General features: G+C 44.2%; 1 protein-coding gene across 1 annotated transcript in view; it reads left to right on the forward strand.

The window, feature by feature from the left end:
- Nucleotides 1-15,294: 15,294 nt before the first annotated feature.
- Nucleotides 15,295-22,356, forward strand: part of LGMN (legumain) — a 35,065-nt gene continuing 28,003 nt past the window's right edge. The window contains exon 1 of the mRNA XM_082842386.1: nucleotides 15,295-15,391. The gene's annotated coding sequence lies outside the window, so the exon portion shown is untranslated. The remainder of the gene's footprint in view (nucleotides 15,392-22,356) is intronic.

A 22,356-nucleotide genomic window follows, 5' to 3' on the forward strand; every position in this document is an offset into this window, starting at 1 on the left:
TCACTTTTTGTGTTGTATATTCTATGGGTTCAGACAAAAGTATAATGACATATAGCCATCATATTACAATACCATAGAGTATTTTCACTGCCCTAAAAATCCTCTATGCTCTGCCTTTTCATCTCTCCCTGCCCCGTCCCTAGCAACCACTGATCTTTGTATCGTCTCCATACCTTTGTCTTTTCCAGAATATCATATAGTTGGAATCCTATAGTATGTGGCCTTTTCAGTTTGGCCTCTTTCTTAATAATATGCATTTAAGTTTCCTCCATTCCTTTAATTGTACTATATACTCTCTTTTTTCTTTTTTTTAAAATTAATTTTAATTGGAGTATGGTTGCTTTACAATGTTGCGTTAGCCTCCAGTATACAACAAAATGAATCAGCCATACATATACAGATATCTCCTACTATATACTTTTTATGGATGTATGCACGCCTAGTAAGAGTATAAAAACTTACAGGAATAATAAACATTAAGTTATGGCAGTAGTTACTTCTGGGCTGAGGAAGCAGGGACAGAGGGGCCTTCAGACATAAGTTTTTTCAGGGTCAGAACAAAATGACATGATGTTATCACTTGATAAGGCTGGAATGTGGGTATATGGACATTTGTTATTCTATAGGCTTGTCTTACATTTGAAATATTTCAAAATAACAAAGTAAATTATTTTTTAAAAAGCCAGGATAGCCACTGCTGTTCACCATTGTACTAAAAGTCCCAGTCAATGTAATGAACTAAGAAAAAGAAATAAAACATTAAAAAATTTGGCAAAGATCCAAATACTGCCACAGTGCTTGAAATAAAGAGATCTTTTAGAGGACCTGGGTAAAGAAATTTTGGGGAGGGGATAACAAAAGAGCATTTGTTCAGGGGTAGGAATAGTATGAAGACATCAGAGGTCCTTCCCTTAATGATATAAAGGAAGGTAAGAAGTCCTGGGAGTTTATTAGCATAAAGCATCCCGAAGATGAGTGTTGAATCTATTCATAACTCTGCATAACTTTTCATAGGTTCAGGGTCAGTTCACTCATTTATGGAAGCATAAAGTTGTCTGGGAGTCCTTTATTGAGTACAAACTTTGTTAGCCATTTACTGCTTCCCGTTTTGATTTTTTATTTCCTCAGTCAGCCATTTCACTTTTAACCAAGTGCTTCGTTACAGAGAAAGAAGAAAAAAGAGGAACTTTGGTCTCCTTTTTTTTTTTTTTTAGGTCTACTTTTGTTCAACTTTGGTTAACTATTTTTACCTCTGAAATCATGTTAATTACTATCTGTGTGTTCTGCTAAACGTCACGAGGCAGGTTCGCTATGCAATTCATCCCTAGTTTGGGGAAGTCATGGGTTCTAGGATACCAGCCAAAGATAACAGTGGATTTTGCCAATATCTTTTCATGCTCATTGAGGCTGTAGAAAGAAGATGCAAAATAAATAATACTGATAGCATTTCTTTGATTTACTGAACACTAAAATTGAAAAAGAAGTTTTATTTGGGAAAGGAAGGATAAGAAAATGAGACAACATGATACCAGGAACTTGATTCAACAAGTGGTTTTCAGGGCATGACCAGAGATCAGCCCAGATTCACCTCAAAATCTTAGACTCTTTGATGTGTAGCAACACCTAGAGAGGCATCTGGGCTGGAAACCAGAAGAGCCACATTCAAGTCCTGCTTTGCAGCTAACTTGTATGATCTTAGCTGTCATGTTTCCTTCAGCATCTCCGTTTCTTTATTTGCAAAATCAGGGTCCTGGGCTATATCATCTCCAAAGTTATTCTACATCCAAAAGTCAGAAAGGAACTTCATTTACTCTAGAAAGAATGTCACCAGAAGTAGGAACCACAGTGTTGTTCTGGTCAACTCTCGCACATACATTTGGTATTCAGCCAACATTTGCAAAGTGCTTACCATGTTTTGAGGGACTGGATGAAAACACATAACAGCTAGTTGTGCCTGGACCAAGCAGTGATTTCTGAGCAAGATGTGGTAGAGGGAACCAGGTCTGCCAAGAACTTTTTGGCAGAACATCACCGTCTTCTTCAGCCAGGAGACTGGGCCAAGACTTCTTCTTAAAAATAATCCTCCAGGGGCTTCCCTGGGAGCGCAGTGGTTGAGAGTCCGCCTGCCGATGCAGGGGACGCGGGTTCGTGCCTCGGTCCGGGAAGATCCCACATGCCGCGGAGCGGCTGGTCTCATGAGCCATGGCCACTGAGCCTGAGCTTCCGGAGCCTGTGCTTCGCAACGGGAGAGGCCACAACAGTGAGGGGCCCGCGTACCACACACACAAATATATATATATTCTCCAAAGATGGGACTTCAAACTTTTATCTTCGCTCTAGGGGAAACCTGGTCTAAAGAACTTTGAGGTTTTAATAGAGTTGATGGGAGGAAGAAAATATCTTTTGAAAGGTTTAAGGAGATTTTTGGTTTCACCTCTGTTCCTTTGTTCTGGGAAGACAATGTGATTAATGATAACAGTAAATGATTCTGTATATGCCATATGCCAGGCATTGTACTAAGTCCTATTCATTCAATCCTCATAACAGACTGCAAGAAAGGTATTATTATTAACTCCATTTTACAGATGGGGAAACTGAGGAACAGAAAAGTTAAGAAAACTTAAGATCACATACAGTAAGTAGTAGAGGTGGATTCTGAACCCATACATCTAGCAAATTGTGCTCTTAATTCCAACCACTGATGTCTCCCTAAATGGTTCTGTTAGTGATGTAAAAGTAGAGCTAGGATTAGCTTATGACCCAGTGTATTAGTTTCCCATGGCTGCTGTAACAAATTACCACTAACTTTGTAGCTTAAAACCACAGAAATAGGGGCTTCCCTGGTGGCGCAGTGGCTGAGAGTCCGCCTGCTGATTCAGGGGACGCGGGTTTGTGCCCCGGTCCGGGAAGATCCCACATGCCGCGGAGCGGCTAGGCCCGTGAGCCATGGCCGCTGAGCCTGCGCGTCCGGAGCCTGTGCTCCGCAAAGGGAGAGGCCACAACAGTGAGAGGCCCGCGTACTGCGAAAAAAAACAAACAAAAAGACACATAAATGTATTCTCTTATAGTCCTTGTGGTCAGAAGTCCAAAACGGGTCTCACTAGTCTAAAATCAAGGTGTTGGCAGGGCTACATTCCTTCTGGAGGTTCTAGGGGGAATCTGCTTCCTTGAGTTTTAAGAGGCTGCCTGCATTTCTTGGGTTATGGACTCCTCCATCTTCAACGTTAGCAATGGCCAGTTGAGTCTTTCTTATGCTACACCACTCTGACACTCTCTTTTGCCTCCCTCTTTTCTCTATAATGACCCTTGTGAGTATATTGGGCCCACTTTGATAATCCAAGATAATTTCCCCATCTCCAGATCCTTAATCACCTCTGCAGTCTCTTCTGCCACGTAAGAAAACATGCTCACAGGTTCCAGGGATTAGGACATAGACATCTTTAGGGGGCCCAGTAATTCCACTTGTAGGTATTGGGTGAGTCGAAAAGTTTGTTCTGTTTTAAGTAAAAATAAAAGACCCTTTCCTCATTTTCACGAAGAACTTTATTAGCTGAATGAACTTTTTGGCCAACCCAGTATATACCCAAGAGAATTGAAAACATATCCACACAAAAACTCACATACGAATGTTCATAGCAGAATTATTTACAATAGCTAACAAGTGAAAATAACCCAAATGTCCATCAAGTGATAAATGGATAAACAAAGTGTGGTATACATCCTTACAATGAAATATTACTGAGCCAAAGCAAAACAAAACAAAACAAAACAGTGGAGTACTCACACATGGACACATGGATGGACTTTTATAATATTATGCTAAATGAAAGAAGCCAGACACAAAAGGCTACATAATGCATGATTCCATTGTATGAAATATTCAGAAAAGGCAAATCTATAGAGACAGAAAGTAGATTTGTGATAACTGGGACCTGGTGGTGGGAACAGAGAGTGACTGCAGATGGGCATAAGGGGTCTTTTGGGAATGATGGAAATGTTCTAAAATTAGATTGTGGGAATGGTTGCCCAACTCTATACATTTACTGTAAATTATTGAATTGCATACTTAAAATGATTGAATTATATGACATGTAGATATCTCAATAAAGCTGTCTCTTAAAAAGAGAAGGACAGAATGAGTATAGAGTGCACATGTTGAAGTTGCCAACCCCTTTTCTTAACAAGGACTGTCTTTTATTCTGAGATTATTTCCTTCCCATGTTTTTTAAAGTTAATATATCCTTTCTTCCTAGAAGTGATGTGATAGAAAATGGCAGTAATAGTAGTTGGTTTTTTATTGTCCTTCCTTGGAAAGTAAAAAGTAAACACCCTGTGTCATTTATGGAAGGTTTGTGGGAACTGTAATGATCTGTGAAATCCAAGAGTTTGGAAGCCCTACACCAGCTAATCTGTAGAGCTGAAAGAGGTCTTAGGGATCGCTGAGTTCAACCCTCTCATTTTCAAGATGAGAAAGGGCTGGAGGCCCATGGCAGTGGAGCCATTCATCTAAGGTTGCCCAGCAAGTCTCTGGATAGTTCATTTTCTTTCCACTCTCACTGCCTTCTCCAAGGCACCTTCTGATTCCAGGAAGCTAAGAATTGTTCTATTTGCCTATCAGTGTACACTAAGGTATGACAATTCTGGGCAGGTCAAAATGTTAGAGGTTTCACCCAGGACACAGTTCTAGGAGACGTGCCTGGCTCTACTGACCTCAGTTAATCTGGATAAGCCACCTGACCCAGGCCAGCCCACACTATCACATGACAGTCAAAGGCAGTGAAGTGCATCTGTCAAATGACTAAGAAGGGCTTACTGGCCAAAGGAGATGTTGACCATTTGTGTTGTTAACTAAGTGTACTTCCCTAAGGCTCAGCAGAATGAACATGTGACTTGTAACCCCTGGGGCTGGACCTCAGCACCACATTCTCAGTTTCACTCTTGCTGCTGAAAATATACTGCAAAGGCACCTGTGAAAATTTCCAGACCCCCAAAGATGAATCAGGCATTCTGTCTTTTTTCTTTTTGGTTTTATTAATTTTTTTTTTTTTTTGCTGTACCGCATAGCATGAAGGATCTTAGTTCCCTGACCAGGGATTGAACCTATGCCCCCTGCAGTGGAAGTGCAGATTCTTAACCACTGGACCACCAGGGAAGTCCCAGGCATTGTCTTTATTTATTTACATCTAGTTTTAATTCCAGAAAGGATTGAAGGCAGCTTTCAAGGATGCATAAAATACAGAGAGTGTAAATTAAAAGGGAGAGTGATATGAAAGCAACCAAAGTGTCCATCAACAGATGAATGGATAAAGAAGACATGGTATACACACACACACACACACACACACACACACACACTCTCTCTCTCTCTCTCTCTCTCTCTCACACACACACACACACACACACACACACACACACACACACAGTGGAATACTACTCAGCCATAAAAAAGAATGAAATTTTGCCATTTGCAATAACATGGATGGACTTGAAGGGCATCATGTTAAGTGAAATAAGTCAGACAGAGAAAGACAAACACTGTATGATATAATTTATATGTGGAATCTAAAAAACACAATAAACTAGTGAATATAACAAAAAAGAAACAGACTCACAGATACAGAGAACAAACTAGTGGTTACCAGTGGAGAGAGGGAAGGTGGGAGGGGCAATAAGGTGGGAAGGGGATTAAAAGGTACAAACTATTTTGTATGAAATAAGCTACAAGGATCTACTGTACAACACAGGGAATATAGCCAATATTTTATAATAACTATAAATGGAGTCTAACCTTTACAAATTGTGAATCACTATACTGTACACCTGTAACTTATATAATATTGTACAGCAACTATACTTCAATTTTAAAAAAGTTTAAAAAGAGGGAGAGTGATACTAAAGTTATGTAAATATGGAAGTCATGTTCTGACCTGAAACCCAAATTTTTATTAAAAATGTCTATAAAAATATTCAATTAAAATTTTTATACCTCTTAGCTCTAAAGCACAAATTAAAAAAAACTTTATTATGATATAATTCACATACTATAAAATTCACTCTTTTAAAGTGTACAATTCAGTGGGTTTTTTTTTTTTTTTTTTTGTGGTACGTGGGCCTCTCACTGTTGTGGCCTCTCCCGTTGTGGAGCACAGGCTCCGGACGTGCAGGCTCAGCGGCCATGGCTCACGGGCCCAGCCGCTCCGTGGCATGTGGGATCTTCCCGGACCGGGGCACGAACCCGTGTCCCTTGCATCAGCAAGCGGACTCCCAACCACTGCGCCACCAGGGAAGCCCCCAGTGGGGTTTTTTGTTCTTTTTGGCCATGCTGCATGGCTTGCAGGATCCTAATTCCGCGACCAGGGATCAAACCCACTCCCTTGGCAGTGAAAGTGCGGAGTCCTAACCACTGGACCACCAGGGAATTTGCAAAATTAGACATCTTTTTTCTTTTTTCTTTGGTCATACCACGCAGCCTGCAGGATCTTAGTTCCCCAACCAGGGATGGAACCCATGCCCCCTGCAGTGGAAGCGCAGAATCCTAACCACTGGACCACTAGGGAATTCCCGCAATGGTTTTTAATATATTCACTGTTCTGCACCCATCACCAATATCTAATTTAAGAACATTTTCACCACCCCAAAGAGAGAACTCTGTACCTGTTAGCAGTCACTCCCCATTCTATCCTAGTCCCTTGCTGGGAGAAAATGTTTTGCAAAAGACATATTTGATAAAGGACTATTATCCTGTGTGTGTATATATATATATATATATATATATATATATATATATATATATATATATATATATACTCTTAAAGCTCAACAATGAGAAAATTAACAACCCAATTTTAAAATGGGCAAAAGACCTGAACAGACACCTCACCAAAGAGGATATAGAAATGACACATAAATATATAAAAAGATGCTCAACATCATATGCTATTAGGGAATAGCAAATTAAAACAACGATGAGATACCACTACTCACCTATTAGAATGGCCAACGTCCCAAACATTGAAGACACCAAATGCTGGTGAGAATGTAGAATAAGAACTTTTGTTCATTGCTGGGGAGAATGCAAAATGGTACAGGTATAGCCACTTTGGAAGACAGTTTGGCATTTTTTTATAGAACTAAACATACTCTTTCCATGTGATGCTGCAGTTGTGCTCCTTGGTATTTCTCCAAGTGAGTGAAAACTCATGTCCACAAAAAATCTGCACATGGATGTCTACAGCAGCTTTATTCATAATTACCAAAACTTGGAAACAACTAAAATGTCCTTCAGTAGATGAACAGATAAATAAACTGTGGTACATCCAGACAATGGAATATTATTCAGTGTTAAGAAGAAATGAACTCTCAAGCCGTGAAAAGATATGGAAAAAACTTAAGTGCATATTACTAAGTGAAAGAAACCACTGTGAGAAGGCTACATACTGTGGATTCCAAATACGTGACATTCTAGAAAAGAAAATTCTATGGACACAGTTAAAAGATCAGTGGTTGCCAGGGGTTTGGGGGAGGGAGGGATGAACAGGCAGAGCACAGAGGATTTTTAGGGCAGGGAAACTATTCTGTATCATACTGTAATGGTGGATCAATGTCATCATACATTTGTCAAAATCCATAGACTGTACAACACCAAGAGTGAACCCTAATGTAAATTATGGATTTTGGGTGATAATGATGTATCAGTGTAGATTCATTGGTTGTCATAAAAGCATTACTCTGGTGCAAGATGTTGATTGTTTGGGAGGCTGTGGGTGTATCGGGTAAGGGGGTGGGGCAGTATATGGAATTCTCTGTACTTTCTGCTCAGTTTTGCTGTGAACCTAAAACTACTCTAAAAAATGAAGTCTATTAAAATGAACCCAAGAATACAACACCAAGAATCTATCATATATACTCGACTTCAGTATCACGCTTAAGTTGGGATGGTTCCAGTGTAGTGGTTGCTCTCGGTGCCCTCTGCCCAGGATCCCTTCACTGGGCCAGTGAACTACCAGGTCTTGGCTGCTAAGAGCTCACTCTGCACCTTTCTTAGGTTGGTTCCCACCCTGCCTTTGGCTAAGGGAAGCTGTCCCCCAGCAGGAGATGCCCTGGAGGTTATACTTCCTCTTCATGGCAATGACTGGCCAAGGTGGGTGGAACAACCTCTATGATACAAGGTGTGCTTCAGAGCTCCTCGTGGGATGAGGCTGAGGCCCACTTCTTCCTGAATCCACATCTCTTCAGCGTTCCTTCTTTTGCCCTGTCCCTTTCCCCCACTCCCCTCTAGGTTTCTCCTGAGAACATGCCCTCAACAACTCACTTGCACAAGGATCACCTCTCAGGCTTTGTTTAGGGAACTGATCCATGACAGTTCCTATGGACTGTCCCTGTCTTCCAAGTATATCCTGATTTATTTTGCAAAATATTACATGGAAAGTCACCTTAAAAGGGTCAGGTGATTCATTGTCCACAGCATTGCTCTGATGCAAACCAACAGAAGAACTTTAAGTATTTTTGTCTGCCTTGGTGGTCTGAGACACACGGCACTGCAGCTGGGCCCGACTCCAAGCCAAAACCAAGACTTTTCCTCCAAGCAATGTTCTTACATGAAAAGAGTGACTTTGGAGGGAAAAAAGTGGAAGTAAAAGAAGAAAGGACTGTGGTGGTGACATACAATGTGGCCAGAAATGAGTCTGAAACACTGTGGGTTTCCTTTGGGTGGGCCACAGATTTCAGATTTCACAATAAGACTTGTGTTTACACACACACACACACACACGTTCATTTATACACCTCAGTGTCTCCCCTTCAAGAACTAACTGTATTAAGACCAGTCAGAATTTCTACCTTGGTCCTTCTGCAAAGCATACCCCACTAGGTAATGACGACAACCTTGACCGTATCCTTGGAGGAGAAAAGCCCCCACCCAGCTTGATGCCTGACCCCTGCTCTCCAGGATAAACTCCCTTACAGACTTTGGGCCATTTATTTAATTTCTCTGAGCCTTCACTTTTTCATTTGTAAAATGGGAATAGTAATAGCCCCTACTTCATAGACGTTATTAGTTAATTAATCCTTTAAAGAGGACTAGATGATAAAATAATACTCTGCTAACAGGTCCTGAGTGAGCTTTAAAAAACATGACAGCTTTTTTTTTTTTAAAGAAGATGTTGGGGGTAGGAGTTTATTAATTAATTTACTTATGTTTGCTGTGTTGGGTCTTCGTTTCTGTGCGAGGGCTTTCTCTAGTTGTGGCAAGCGGGGGCCACTCTTCATCGCGGTGTGTGGGCCTCTCACTATGGTGGCCTCTCTTGTTGCGGAGCACAGGCTCCAGACGCGCAGGCTTAGTAGTTGTGGCTTACGGGCCTAGTTGCTCCGCGGCATGTGGGATCCTCCCAGACCAGGGCTCGAACGCGTGTCCCCTGCATTGGCAGGCGGATTCTTAACCACTGCGCCACCAGGGAAGCCCCGGCAGCTTTAATACTAAAGGGAAAAAAGACATTTTAAAATTGGCTCCTGAGGTCCTTGACTTCAGGCCTGTCTCTGATTACCCCACAACCTCCTCCTCTTCTGTCGTCACCCGGAATTTACTGAGCGCTCATGGAACCTCTGCAGAAGGCTCACGCTCCTCTCGCTACATCTGCTTTGCGGTGCCGGTGCTTGTTGGCAATGGAACTCCCTTCTCCCTCTCCCGAGGGTGAGGTGCAGGCCTGCCTGGCTGTTCTGGAACAGAGCTAGACTACAAAGCTTACCTAGTTCTGTTTTCTTTCTTCGCAGGGTTAAAAATTTACACAGGCAGAAAATATTGTGTTCCTCTACGTCCTTCGACTGGATCTTGCAGGGTAAAAGGGCAGGGGAAGGAAGACGGCTTCAAGGGGGAAGGAAGGCGGCTTCAAGCTGCCAATGAGAGGCTCCTCAGGTTCTTCTGGTTTAAATCACTTTCCTTCATATCTGGGGGGAAAACCTATTCGTCTTTCAGGCTGTCTTCTTGGTGGCAGAAATGGCTGGATAGCCCCAAATACCCATTCTCTCTTGCTTCCTTTAATAACACAACCCCTGAGTTTTAGCCGGGTCCATGGCTGCCCAACGAAAGGCTGCACTTCCGAGCCTCCCTTGAAGCCAGGTGTGGCTATGTGCCTCAGTTCTGGCCAGCAGGATGTAATATACATGTACATTTTCCAGCTGGCTGCCTGTAACGTGACATGGTGTGGAGCCATCTTGGACCAGATAAAGCCAACGATCTAGGAATGGGAGCACTCAAGACAGAAGGAATCTGGGTCCCCGGCACCAGGGAGCTTCTCTATCAGCCCTGGACTGCTAACACTTGAAGTGTTTCATAAGAGAGAAACCCATCTTGTTTGTGTCACTGTCACTATGGTTTTTGTCATAGCAGCTGACTCTGCATTCTAACTAATATACTTTCTGTTCCCTCCTCTTTTCCAAATGGCGTCTGGAGACAGGGTAGACTTATGTAGCCTCGTGGCCATCAGAGGTGAACTCAATTTGGTTCTCCACTTAGGGTCTCACAGGCTGAAATCCAGGTGTTGGCCAGTCTGGGTGTCTACCTGGATGCTCTGGAGAAGAATCCACTTCCAAGCTTATTCAGCTGGTTGGCAGAATTATATTCCTTGAGTTTGTAGGACTGATGTCCCCATTTCTTTGCTGGTTGTCAGCTGAAGTCCTCACTTAGCTCCTTAAGCTGCCTGCATGTCTGTGGCCCCTCTATCTTCAAACCAGCAATGACTCTCTCTAGCACTAGCCAGAGAAAATTCTGCTTTTAAAGGGCTCATACAATTAGAGTAGGCTCCTTTTGCCATATAACATAATCACAGGAATGATATCTCATCATCTTCAGAGGTTTCACCCATACTGAAAGAGGAGCAGATTATACATGAGTGAGGGTTATGGGGGTTATTCTTAGACTACTGCCTACCACAGAGGTAAATAAATGCTTATTGATTGACTGGAAATCCTTAAAAAACAACCAAGAAGAGATGGTGCCCCCCGAGTACAGGAGCACAGCAAACAGCACTTACCTGTATCATGCCATTTAATTCAATTGCTACCTACTTAGTGAGCACCTACTATATGACAGCTACACTTTTAGGCACTGTGAATATAGAAATAAGTAAGATAAACTGGGTCTTGCTCTCAAGCAGTTTAACTTTTAGTGGATCCCCAGGAAATGAACTAACAAAAAATAAATGAGATCATAAAGCTAGGTAAAAGGCTAGAGAATGATCATAAAGCTAGGTAAAAAGCTAACTAGAAGGGCTAGAGGTTTGTGTGCTATTTTAAGTTGGCTGGCCCAGGGCAGCCGCTCTGAGGAGGTGGTGCCGTTTGGGCAGGAGCTAGTTATGTGTCTGGAAGGGGAAGGGCATTCCAGGAAGAGGGAGCTGCGTACACAAAGGCAAGAAAGCCATCAGGCTGGAGTGGAGTGAGTCATGTGGCAGGAAATGAGGTCATGGGGTAAGGCAGGTGATGTGAGCCAGGCAGAATTTTATTCTGGAAGGATGGGGTGGTTTTTGAGCTGGAAATCACGATGAAAAGTTTCCGAAATAGAGAGTAGTGATGGTTGCCCAGCAATGTGAAGGTAATTAATGCTATTGAAGTGCACATATAAAAATGGTTAAAATGGCAAATTTTATGTTATACTACAATAAAAAAAGAAAAAGGAAAAAAAAAGAATAAGTAGTACTTGGTCAGAATAAAAACAAAGGGACTTGGGAGCCGCAGGGAACAGTGTAGTTAAATGCTCAGCGGAAGGGAGGGTATGGAACATTTAAAAAAAAAAAAAAAGTTTCTGGGATGCTGGCCAGGCTCAGTCTTTCATCTGGGTGCTGGTTACCTGGACATGTTTGCTTTGTGAAAGTGTATTGAGCTGTACATTTATAATTTGTGCATTTTCCTCTAGGTACATTATACTTCCATTGAAATATTTAAATTTAAAAATAAGATCAGTCTGTCTGCGGTGGGAGGAATTAACTGTAGGGACCCTCAGGGCTGAGGCTAGGGTCCAGCACTTATCATGCTCTCAGTGAATAGCTGACACTTGGCTGGACACTGAACTAAGTTTTTTCATTACATGTATTATTTTATTTGGTCTTTATAACAACCCTATGAAGCACAGAGAAGTGAAATGATCGCCCGGGGTCACACAACCAGGAAGTGTAGCAGAGGTGGAATTGAAACCCTGGTGGTCTGGAACCACAGTCCAGGCCTTTAACCATCACATCAAATGGAGTGAATGAATGCATGCATGAATGATATATTCAACTATCTCTTTCTCTCTAAACCAAGGTTCTCAACATGGGGGAAACTTTTGGCAAAGTCTGGAGATATTTTTGGCTGCCACAACTTGGGAGAGGGGTGCTGCTAGCATCAGATAGGTAGTGGCTAGGGATGCTGTTAAACATCCTAAAATGTGCAGGACAGGCCCCCACCTTCCCACCAACAAAGAATTACTGGGCCCCAAATGTAGTAGTGCTGAGAAGTGTTGAGAAACCCGCTCTAAACCTAACCAATTTCTTTCACACTCTCCCCAACTCTTGTTGCTTTATAATCTTCATCTCACTTAATCTCCCACCATTAGATAAGAAAAGGGTCTGAATCTGACATGGCTCCTCAGGGCTCTCATCTCTGTTGAGAGTTAGCGGCCACATCCATATCCAGCTGAGCCTCATTACCCTCTGATTGCATGGAATGGTGGCAAGAGTCCCAGACTGTGACTTTTCTTGTGAGAATTCTGCCAGGGGCATTTGATGGGGAGGTCCCCATGCCTGTATGTCCACGGGGAACCTGCCACCTTCCTGCCACCTGTGTGCTGTTTTAGTGCCAACCTCCCTGCTCCTGGCGCTTCCTATTAGCACATACCTTGCTGCCATCCCATGAGTGGGTACCAGGAGCCCAGGCAGTGCCCAAAGTCAGACCCCCATCTTCTTTCTTTCTTTCTTTTTTTTTTTTTTTGCAGTACATGGGCCTCTCACTGTTGCGGCCTCTCCCGTTGCGGAGCACAGGCTCTGGATGCACAGGCTTAGTGTCCATGGCTCACAGGCCCAGCCGCTCCGCGGCATGTGGGATCCTCCCGGACCAGGGCACGAACCCGTGTCCGCAGCATCGGCAGGCGGATTCCCAACCACTGCGCCACCAGGGAAGCCCAGATCCCCATCTTCTTTTCCTAATTGGGATTCTTAATAGCCCAGCAACCAAAGATCCTATTAACACAGGGAGTAGCTAATATTTACAGGGCACTTACTTGGTGCTAAGTACTGTGTTAACAAATTTAATCCTCGGAGAGAACTTACGAAGTAGGTGCCGTTTTTTCCATTCAACAGTTGAGGAAACCCAGGCACTGAGAAGCTAAGCAACTTGCTCAGGCCACACAGCTTGTAAGTAGTAAAACTGGGATTTGGATTCAGGTAGCTTGATGGCCCACCACCTACAAGTTCCTATTCCAGGCTTCTCGCGTCTCAGCCTCCTCCCCGTGGCTGGCCTAGGCTAGACACCTTACAGCCTCTTCTGAGGCTTACCTGACCTTCACCATGGCAACCCCCAGCCACGCCCCTCCCCATGCTCCTCAACTTTCAGCCACCTTCTCTTGTCCCAACTCTGAGCTCTCAGCCCATAGTGATGCTGAGGGAGACTGAGGGGGCTACCCCCGGCCCTTTGTTTGCCTAGACATGCCTGGCACCAGGCCACTATTTTTATTCCATTTCAGTTGTGAAAGCCTCACCAGCCAGAGGTCGCCATTTATTCTGGGTGAATTGAGGGAGTGGTTAAGGACACTCTGCCTCTCTTACTAGACAGTAAGTTTTCAAGGGTAAGGGACAGAATCCTAATTCTCTCCATGTTCAGTTACACCTGGCATATTATGTTAATGTTCCCCATTGAGGAAGACTGTGAAAGCATAGTGGTCATGAGAATTGACCTTGGGCTAGGATAGACCTGAGCTTGAAGCCCATGTTCACTCCGGAGCTGTGATCTTGGGCCAGCTGCTTAACTCAGGGTGGGTGAGCTTTTTCTGTAAATGGTCAGACAGTATATATATTCTTTTGTGGGCCATATAGTCTCTCCTATAAATACTCATCTCTGCCTTGTTCCCCAAAACAGCCACACCTAAACCAATGGGTGTGGCTGTGTTCTTTTTTTTTTTTTTTGGCAGCACCAGCGGCTTGTGGTATCTTAGTTCCTTGACCAGGGATCGAACCCGGCCCCAGCAGTGAAAGCGTGGAGTCCTAACCACTGGACTGCCAGGGAATTACCGAGGCTGTGCTCTTATAGCCTTTTATTCACAAAATAGGCAGTAGGCCCAGGATAGTATGCTGACCCATGATTTACTGTAAAAGAAGATTATAAAAGAAGATCAGGGAATTCCCTGGCGGTACAGTGGTTACACCTCTGTGCTTTCACTGCCAAGGGCCTGGGTTCAATCCCTAGTCAGGGAACTAAGATCCCATAAGCTGCCCCGCCAAAAAAAAAAACAAAAAACAAAAAAGACAACCCATGAATGTAGTCCTATATCTTGCACTTGACGTCTTGATGGTCTTGGGCGAAACTGGACTTATTCCCTCACAATAATTCAACTCAGCTTTCTGTGCTCCACAACATGGCACTTTGTATGTATAGTATTTCATTTTTCTCTCCCTGTGAGATAATACCAACCGTCTGAGAAGTAGCATTGCATATGGATTAAAAGCACGGGATTCTGCAACTAGACTGCCTGGCTCCGCATTCTGGCTCTGCCACTTCAGAGGTGTGTGACCTTCAGAAAATTAACCTCCCTGACAAAACCTGCCTCCGTTGCCTTATGTGTACGCTAATAGTTCCTCCCTCTCGTAGGGTTGTTACGAGGATGAAACAGATCTGCACATCGAATCTCCTGGGGCTCTTTAAAGATTCCAAAACCCAGGCCACACGCAGACCAATGAACTCACAGTCTCTAGGGTGAGACGGAGGCATCAGTGTCTCTGAAGCTACTCTAGGTGGTTCCAAATATGTGCACAAGTTTGGAAACTGAGGGTTAAAGTGCTCCGCGCGCTGGCTTTGATCCTTGGGTGGAATCACTGCGCCCCCTGTTCCCACGCACTCCAGGACCCCCGTCCCCACCCACCCAGCCCTAGCTCACTGCGTACCCGCCTCTCTGGGTTTCTTTAGCCTCGGAGCTCAGAAGGCCCGGCGAGTGCACGCTGGGACTCGTAGTCCCTGCGACTCTCCGGCCGCTTTCCCGCTTCCCATTGGCTTTCTAAGACGCCCCGCCCCGAAGCTCCGCCAATCACCACGGCGCAGCAGACCCTCAAAGCGGGGAGCGAGGACGCTGCTCTGCAATCACTGCAGGGCTACCGTCCGAAGGTGGCCGGTTGGAGGCGGCGCGTTGCGAGGAGTTCCCACGGTCCCACCCCAGGTAACCTTGATTCCTGGCAGGGGACTGCGGCCGGGTCCCAAGCCCCGGACCAGGGTCGCCCATCTGCCGCAGCTCTTGGCTTCAAGGCAGGGATTTTCAGTTTCCCCGGCCTTTGCTGAGTAATCCATTTCTCACCCAGCGAAAGGGAGTTTCTGCAAACGATGAATTCCGAGGGAAACCCTGCGACCTCTCAGCCTGCCATGCTGTGGGGTTGTTGGTTGGCAGGGTGGGGCTCCTTCTGTTACGCGTGCTCTGGCAGGAGACCCAGGCCCCTCCGAGCTCAGAGAGAAACAGACCCGAGACGAGAGCACATTTACTAAGGTCTCATAGCCAGAGAGTGCCGGGAGGTGTCTGGGGCCTGGCTCCCATCTTCACAGTCTAGAAACAGGTCAAGCTGTTGAGGCTTGTAATGCGGAGGATTGCACCAGTTTCCAGTTAGTTCTCAGTAGTCCAAGGGGGAAGGGGTTATGTTAACCACCACAACTAATATACCCAAACGTATAAAAACATCCCTCCTGAGAAATCAGGAAAGCTCTACTTCTCAGAGGCTTGAGCTGGTGGGACTTACAGAATGATTCACATCAACAATGGAAGTGAAAGTTACCTGGATTTGGTCCCCTCTCCTAACTCTTAGAGATGAGGTTATACCCACAGGTGTTATTCAGTGCCAAGAACTGCAGAATCTGGGGGCTGGGAGAAGGAACTTTGTGTCGTATGCTTTGTTTGAGAGGTGAAAATAAATGCCCAGGATTTGAGAGTTGCCCTGTGGTATGTAGTGAGTGGAGTAGCCCCGCTTTCTTCACTCCAGGGCTGCATTCGTTAGCAAACATATATTGAGCCTTACTCAGCTTTTTGAGCAGGGATTATTTCGTAAAGGGGAGAGGCAGTCTACCATGAACCATTCCAGTGTTCAAGGGGCAGCATCTAACCCTGACTTGTGGGAAGAGAGAGAACTTTGCAGAGAAGGGAATGATTGAATGGAGCTTGAGGGATGGGCAGGAGCTAATGAGATGTAGGAGAAGAGCGTTTCGCCTGGGAAACAGCATGATGAAGACAGGGAAAGAGCACCAATTTTGGACCTGGAGTCCCGGAGCCTGGTTGGAGCAAGGGATTTCATGTGGATAGTGGAGAACAGAGAGGCACGTCTTGGCAGGATCTCCTGTGCTGCTGTAAGAGATTTGGATTTTGTCCTGAAAGCCCTGGAAGCCGAATTTAGTAGATGTGTATCTTAGATACTCTCTAATTTGGAAAGGTGTTGGAGAGAGGCCACACCAGGGAGCTCATTGCAGTAATTCCCAGGAGAATTGCTGAGGGTTTTAAAAACTGTTGCAGCGGGAAGGGAGAGAAGATGAAAAAACTGTGAACTGTTAAGGAGGTGAACACCATACCCAGTATTGTTCAGTAAAAATATACTGAAGCGAATGCTGTCTCTTGAGTTTTCCACCTATGACTATCTTTTTAGGAAATTACCCACATTTTTTTCCCCCCTTAAACTGCAGACATTGCTTTGTAGACCAAAATTCGAATCCCAGTTTAGGATGGGGAAATTATCACATATGTCAAGGATGTTGAAATCTGAATGGTTAAGCATATAAGACTTGAATTTTCCTGTAATCCAGGAGAGACAAATTAAACCCCATAATTAGATCACTTTATAATAGAAATTTGGAAGAGTATCTTAGAACAGTACAGCTGCTAGCAAAATAGGTATATCTTTTTTTTTTTTTATTTTTGGCTGCGTTGGGTTTTCATTGCTGCACGTGGGCTTTCTCTAGTTGCAGCGAGCGGGGGCTTCTCTTCGTTGCGGTGAGCGGGCTTCTCATTGCGGTGGCTTCTCTTGTGTGGAGCATGGGCTCTAGGTGCACAGGCTTCAGTAGTTGCAGCATGCAGGCTCGATAGTTGTGGCTCACGGGCTCTAGAGCGCAGGCTCAGTAGTTGTGGCGCACAAGCTTAGTTGCTCCGCGGCGTGTGGGATCTTCCCGGACCAGAGCTCGAACTTGTGTCTCCTGCATTGGCAGGCAGATTCTTAACCACTGCACCACCAGGGAAGCCCCCAAATAGGTATATCTTAAGACTCAGTGGTTCTACTCCTAAAGTACCTTAGAGAAAGAGACATTTGTATACAAGGAGATGAGTATAAGAATGTTTTTGCAACATTGTTTGTAATAGTAAAAAAATGGAAACAGCCTAAATGTCTGTTAGTAGGGGAATGTTTATAAAGTGGATATATATTTTTTAAAGTATAATAAATTGATTGGAATGAAATAACTTACGGTAGTGGTTACCTTGTGGTATGGGGAGAATGGGACAGGACATGGGGGACTATTTTTTCTGTAATGTTCTGTTTACGGGGAAAGAGGGTTAACGGATTTACAGAATATTAACAGTTGATGATCTGGATGATGGTAACAGGTATTTTATGTTATACTTTGTACATTTCTGTAGTTTAATGTGTATCCTTCAATTTTGTAAAATATAAATTATAGCAAAATTAAACTTAATAATTAACATCTGGCTATAAAAGTCATGTTCATTGATTTTGGGAAAAGACTACAAACTATTATTAATCCCAGGTTTCAAAATATAGTAATTTGGAAGAAATTCAGAAAAAGGAATTCAAGTGCCAATAAAAGCAGTGAAAATAAAACTGTAGAAAAACCATTAACCATTGGTCAAATTTAACTTTGCTAGATTCCTAATTGTAATCATTGGTAGATTTAAAAAATGTAGGGAGGGGGAAGGGTAAGCTGGGATGAAGTGAGAGAGTGGCATTTACATATATACACTACCAAAGGTAAAATAAATAGCTAGTGGGAAGCAGTGGCATAGCACAGGGAGATCATCAGCTCGGTGCTTTGTGACCACCTAGAGGGGTGGGATAGGGAGGGTGGGAGGGAGGGAGATGCAAGAAGGAGGGCATATGGGGATATATGTATATGTATAGCTGATTCACTTTGTTATACAGCAGAAACTAACACAACATTGTAAAGCAATTATACTCCAATAAAGATGTCAAAAAAAAATCTTTGATGTAAAAAATAATAAATAATGCTTTCTTGACTATATTTTGAAATATGATATAGCTTCTAGTACCTTTAATGTTAAAATATAATTTTTAAAAAGTAAAGTCATAATTTTATACAGATATAAAAATGAACAAGTGTTAAAGATTGTATTTAACTTATTAATGAGGAGATTCAGTGAGGTATTACAACCAGTTCAAAGGAGAATCCAAAGTACATTTGTAGATTAGAAATACTGAAATGTGCATTGTGAAGCCTGGATTCTTTCTTTCACTAGAGTCACTTGAACCTTCACTTGATAGAATTCGTTTGCATGTCTTTAGACATGAATTACTAGCATTGCTAGTATCCATGGTTTACAGAGTTGTGAAAAAAATTTCCATAGAATCGGAATTAGATAACCTTGAAGGACATGCTCTAATCTAGAATCTGCTTTGCCACTGAATCAGAAATTTTCCCTATGGAAAAAAGTTTGATTAACTAACTTGAACAAAATCCATATTTTGTTTGAGATTTGAGATAAGACCTATTTGGATTCTTTTTTTTTATTTCACTCTTGAAACAGGAAATCAAAGGATTTGAGAACTGAATGGGCCCTTAATAGTTTAGTTCTACCGTCTCATTTCACAGATGGACAATTAAGGCCCAGAGAGGGTCTCCCTTGACTTAGTCACTACCTGTCCCATGTTAAAGAGTAATTGCACCTGACATTTGTTAAAAAATGGCAAGACGGGTTTTATTCCAGCGGTTGCCTTAGAAGAGAGAGACTTCAGTATAGAACTGAGTTCAACTCCAAATACATCAAGGACAGCTGAGACTTATCACCAAGAGGCAGAGTGGGAGGGTCAGTGGCTGAAAAATGACTAAGAGGAGCTTGATTAGATGTCAAAGATGGGAGGTTCTTGCAGGATTCTTGCTAAACCTGGGCTCGGCAGGCCAAGGCCTAGTCGAGAAGAGGGCTCAGAGGAGCTTGACTTCAGTTTGGTGAAGGAGGGGTCCTTGTCATCTGTCCCTGTCTCTCTTGCATGTCGTCAGCCAGGGACCACTTGCATGATGGTTTTGTTGTAGGCCCCCAGGGAACAGAGAGCGGAATCAGAAACCTGTAGGTTTGGAAGGCTCTTCACATGTACCATTGTCTGCCCAGCTGCTTCTCCTGGCTTTGCTGGTTCGCTGTCTCTAACCCGGAGCAAGTAGCAGGTACAGGGCTGATGGTGGGAGGTCATAATGGTGGTTAAGGTGCGGGCTTTGGTGTCAGACGTGGAGCTGAACTTGATTCTGCTATTTAGATGGTCCTCTAACGGTAGCCTATTACTTGCATTGCTGGTACCAGTTGATCTAGAATGGGCGTTCTGTCCCAAACCTCCCAAATGGATAAACCCCAATTGATGGTACACTTCCTGAAGTCAAGTGGAGTCCTTCAATTGAATCACTGACCTCATGTAGCCCTGTAGCCTGAGAGGGTTGCAGGACCAGTGGAACCAGTGAGGACCTGTCCTTGGAGGCCGCTGAAATTCATTTGTAAAGGCTTGTCCGTTGACTTTGACTTTGTGTGGTTCAGGTTCTCCTTTGACGGGTTCTTCTTCTAAGAGCTCTTTATAACCGATTACCAACAAGCGCTTTAAAATAGGGTGGTGAAGAGTACTGTGGGTATCCTGCTACTGGGGGAAACTTGGAGGCCCTGGGGTATGGGGTGCAGCGCTCCCATCTGTGGTTGCAGGGTCTCCCAGATGTTCACATAAACAGTGCTTTTTTGTGACAAGCGAGGTGGTGTAGTGGAAGAAGCAATCTTTGGAATGAGATCTGTGTGTCACCCAGCAGTGCCACTTTCTACCTAGTTTCTCCACCTCTGCGAGTCCGTCTCAGCTGAAGGGAGTAATGAGACTGCTCACAGGCTGTTGCGAAGATGGTGAAGTGCCTCACACACTGCATGGCTCATAGACACATACATATCCCACTCACCCACCGTGTGCAGCAACACAGCACTCTTGGGGAAACTTCCATCCCGCCCGCGGTTAGAGCAAAAGCTACCTGGGTTATTTTCTCCCTGCAACAGTTAGCAGACTGAACACATACCCCTAACCATCCCCTTGGAGGTCTTTCCACGCTTGGCACGTTAAAAACTGCCTTCCTCTTTTAAAGGCGTCACTGTATCCCATTATTAGGATGTATCATAATTGATTTAACTAGGCAGCCTCCTGTAGATGACCATTTATGTTGCTTCCAGGCGGGCTCCCTTACCTTCTTAAAATCTCCCCCGGGCTTCCCTGGTGGCGGGGCAGGTGGTTGAGAGTCTACCTGCCGATGCAGGGGACACGGGTTCGTGCCCCGGTCCGGGAGGATCCCACGTGCCACGGAGCAGCTGGGCCCGTGAGCCATGGCCGCTGAGCCTGCGCGTCCGGAGCCTGTGCTCCGCAACGGGAGAGGCCGCAACAGTGAGAGGCCTGCGTACAGCAAAAAAAAAAAAAAAAAATCTCCCCCTTTTGAAAATGATACCAGCCACTCCCACTGGGACTGCCTCCCCGTGCCTTTATTTCTTCCCCAGCACTCATCACCACTGGACAACCTGTGCGTTTGAATGGTCTGTCTCTTCCTGCTAGAATGTCAGCTCTGCGAAGGGTTTCATCTGTTTGGGCCCTGTTCAGTGCCTGTGAGCACCTGGTGGGTGCTCAGGCCATGTTTGTTGGACGGGTGGGTGGGTAGACAGGAAGAAGTAGATGACAGCGCCTGTGTGACTGGTGCCATGGAGGGCCACGAGCAAAGGGCGGTCGCCAAGGGCGCGTTTGTCAGGGATCATTTTACTTTTTCCTCATGAACTTTTCACTCTGATGAAACAAGAATAATAGGTATGCTGCAGGATTCTGACTTTGTTTTCATGTTTTGACTTTGTCAAGAATATTGCTGACCAGGAAGTTGCTGTCTGAGACCTGCTGCTTTGAGATGTATTCATTGCTGAGGGCAATGGAAGGATTATATTACTTTAACATCTTTCCTTTGCCCCAGGCCCTGATATGTTTCCCAGAATAGCATTAGTATGTTTTTTTAAATTGCATTTCCCAGTCAGTGTCACACTGTGAGGCTTTTATTTATTTATTTGTTTTAAAAATTTATTTTATTGATTTATTTTTGGCTGCGTTGGGTCTTCGATGCTGCCCTCAGGCTTTCTCCAGTTGCGGAGAGCGGAGGCTACTCTTCGTTAAGGTGCGTGGGATTCTCATTGCGGTGGCTTCTCTTGTTGGAGCGCAGGCTCTAGGCGTGCGGGCTCAGTAGTTGTGGTGTGTGCGCTCGAGAGCACAGGCTCAGTAGTTGTGGCGCACGGACTTAGTTGCTCTGCAACATGTGGGATCTTCCCTGACCAGGGCTCGAACCCGTGTCGCCTGCATTGGCAGGTGGATTCTTAACCACTGCGCCACCAGCGAAGTCCCTGTGAGGCTTTTAACTTGGCATTGTGTTCAAGGAACCACAACTCTGTGTTTATAAGAAGAAGAAAAAGAAGATAGACAGGAACCATCGCCAAACGTTAACCATGAAAATATCACTTGTGTATGGATAAGGTACTTTGCCTCACCGAGGAGTAATTTGCTAGTATTTTAGTAGAAGAATGAAAGGTAGACTGGAACTTGTAAAACTAACCTGGTGGTGTTTTCTGTTTGCTAATTTAGGCATTTGAGCTGGTGATGTCTATTCTGTTGTTCACAGTCAGGCAACCATTCAATTTTAGTATTTTATTTCAATATGAAGGGGGAGGACTTCCCTCGTGGTCCAGTGGTTAAGGATCCATGCTTCCACTGCAGGGGCCACTAGTTCGATCCCTGGTCAGGGTAACTAAGATCCTGCATGCTGTGAGGCACAGGAAAAAAAAAAAAAGAGGGAGAAAGGTCACACACCAGTGTCTCCAGAGGAATGAGCCCCTTCGGGATTAAGTCGCATGATCAAAACTCAGAA

This window comes from Leucopleurus acutus, assembly GCF_964270905.1.
Source record: "Leucopleurus acutus genome assembly, chromosome: 1".
NCBI lineage: Eukaryota > Metazoa > Chordata > Mammalia > Artiodactyla > Delphinidae > Leucopleurus > Leucopleurus acutus.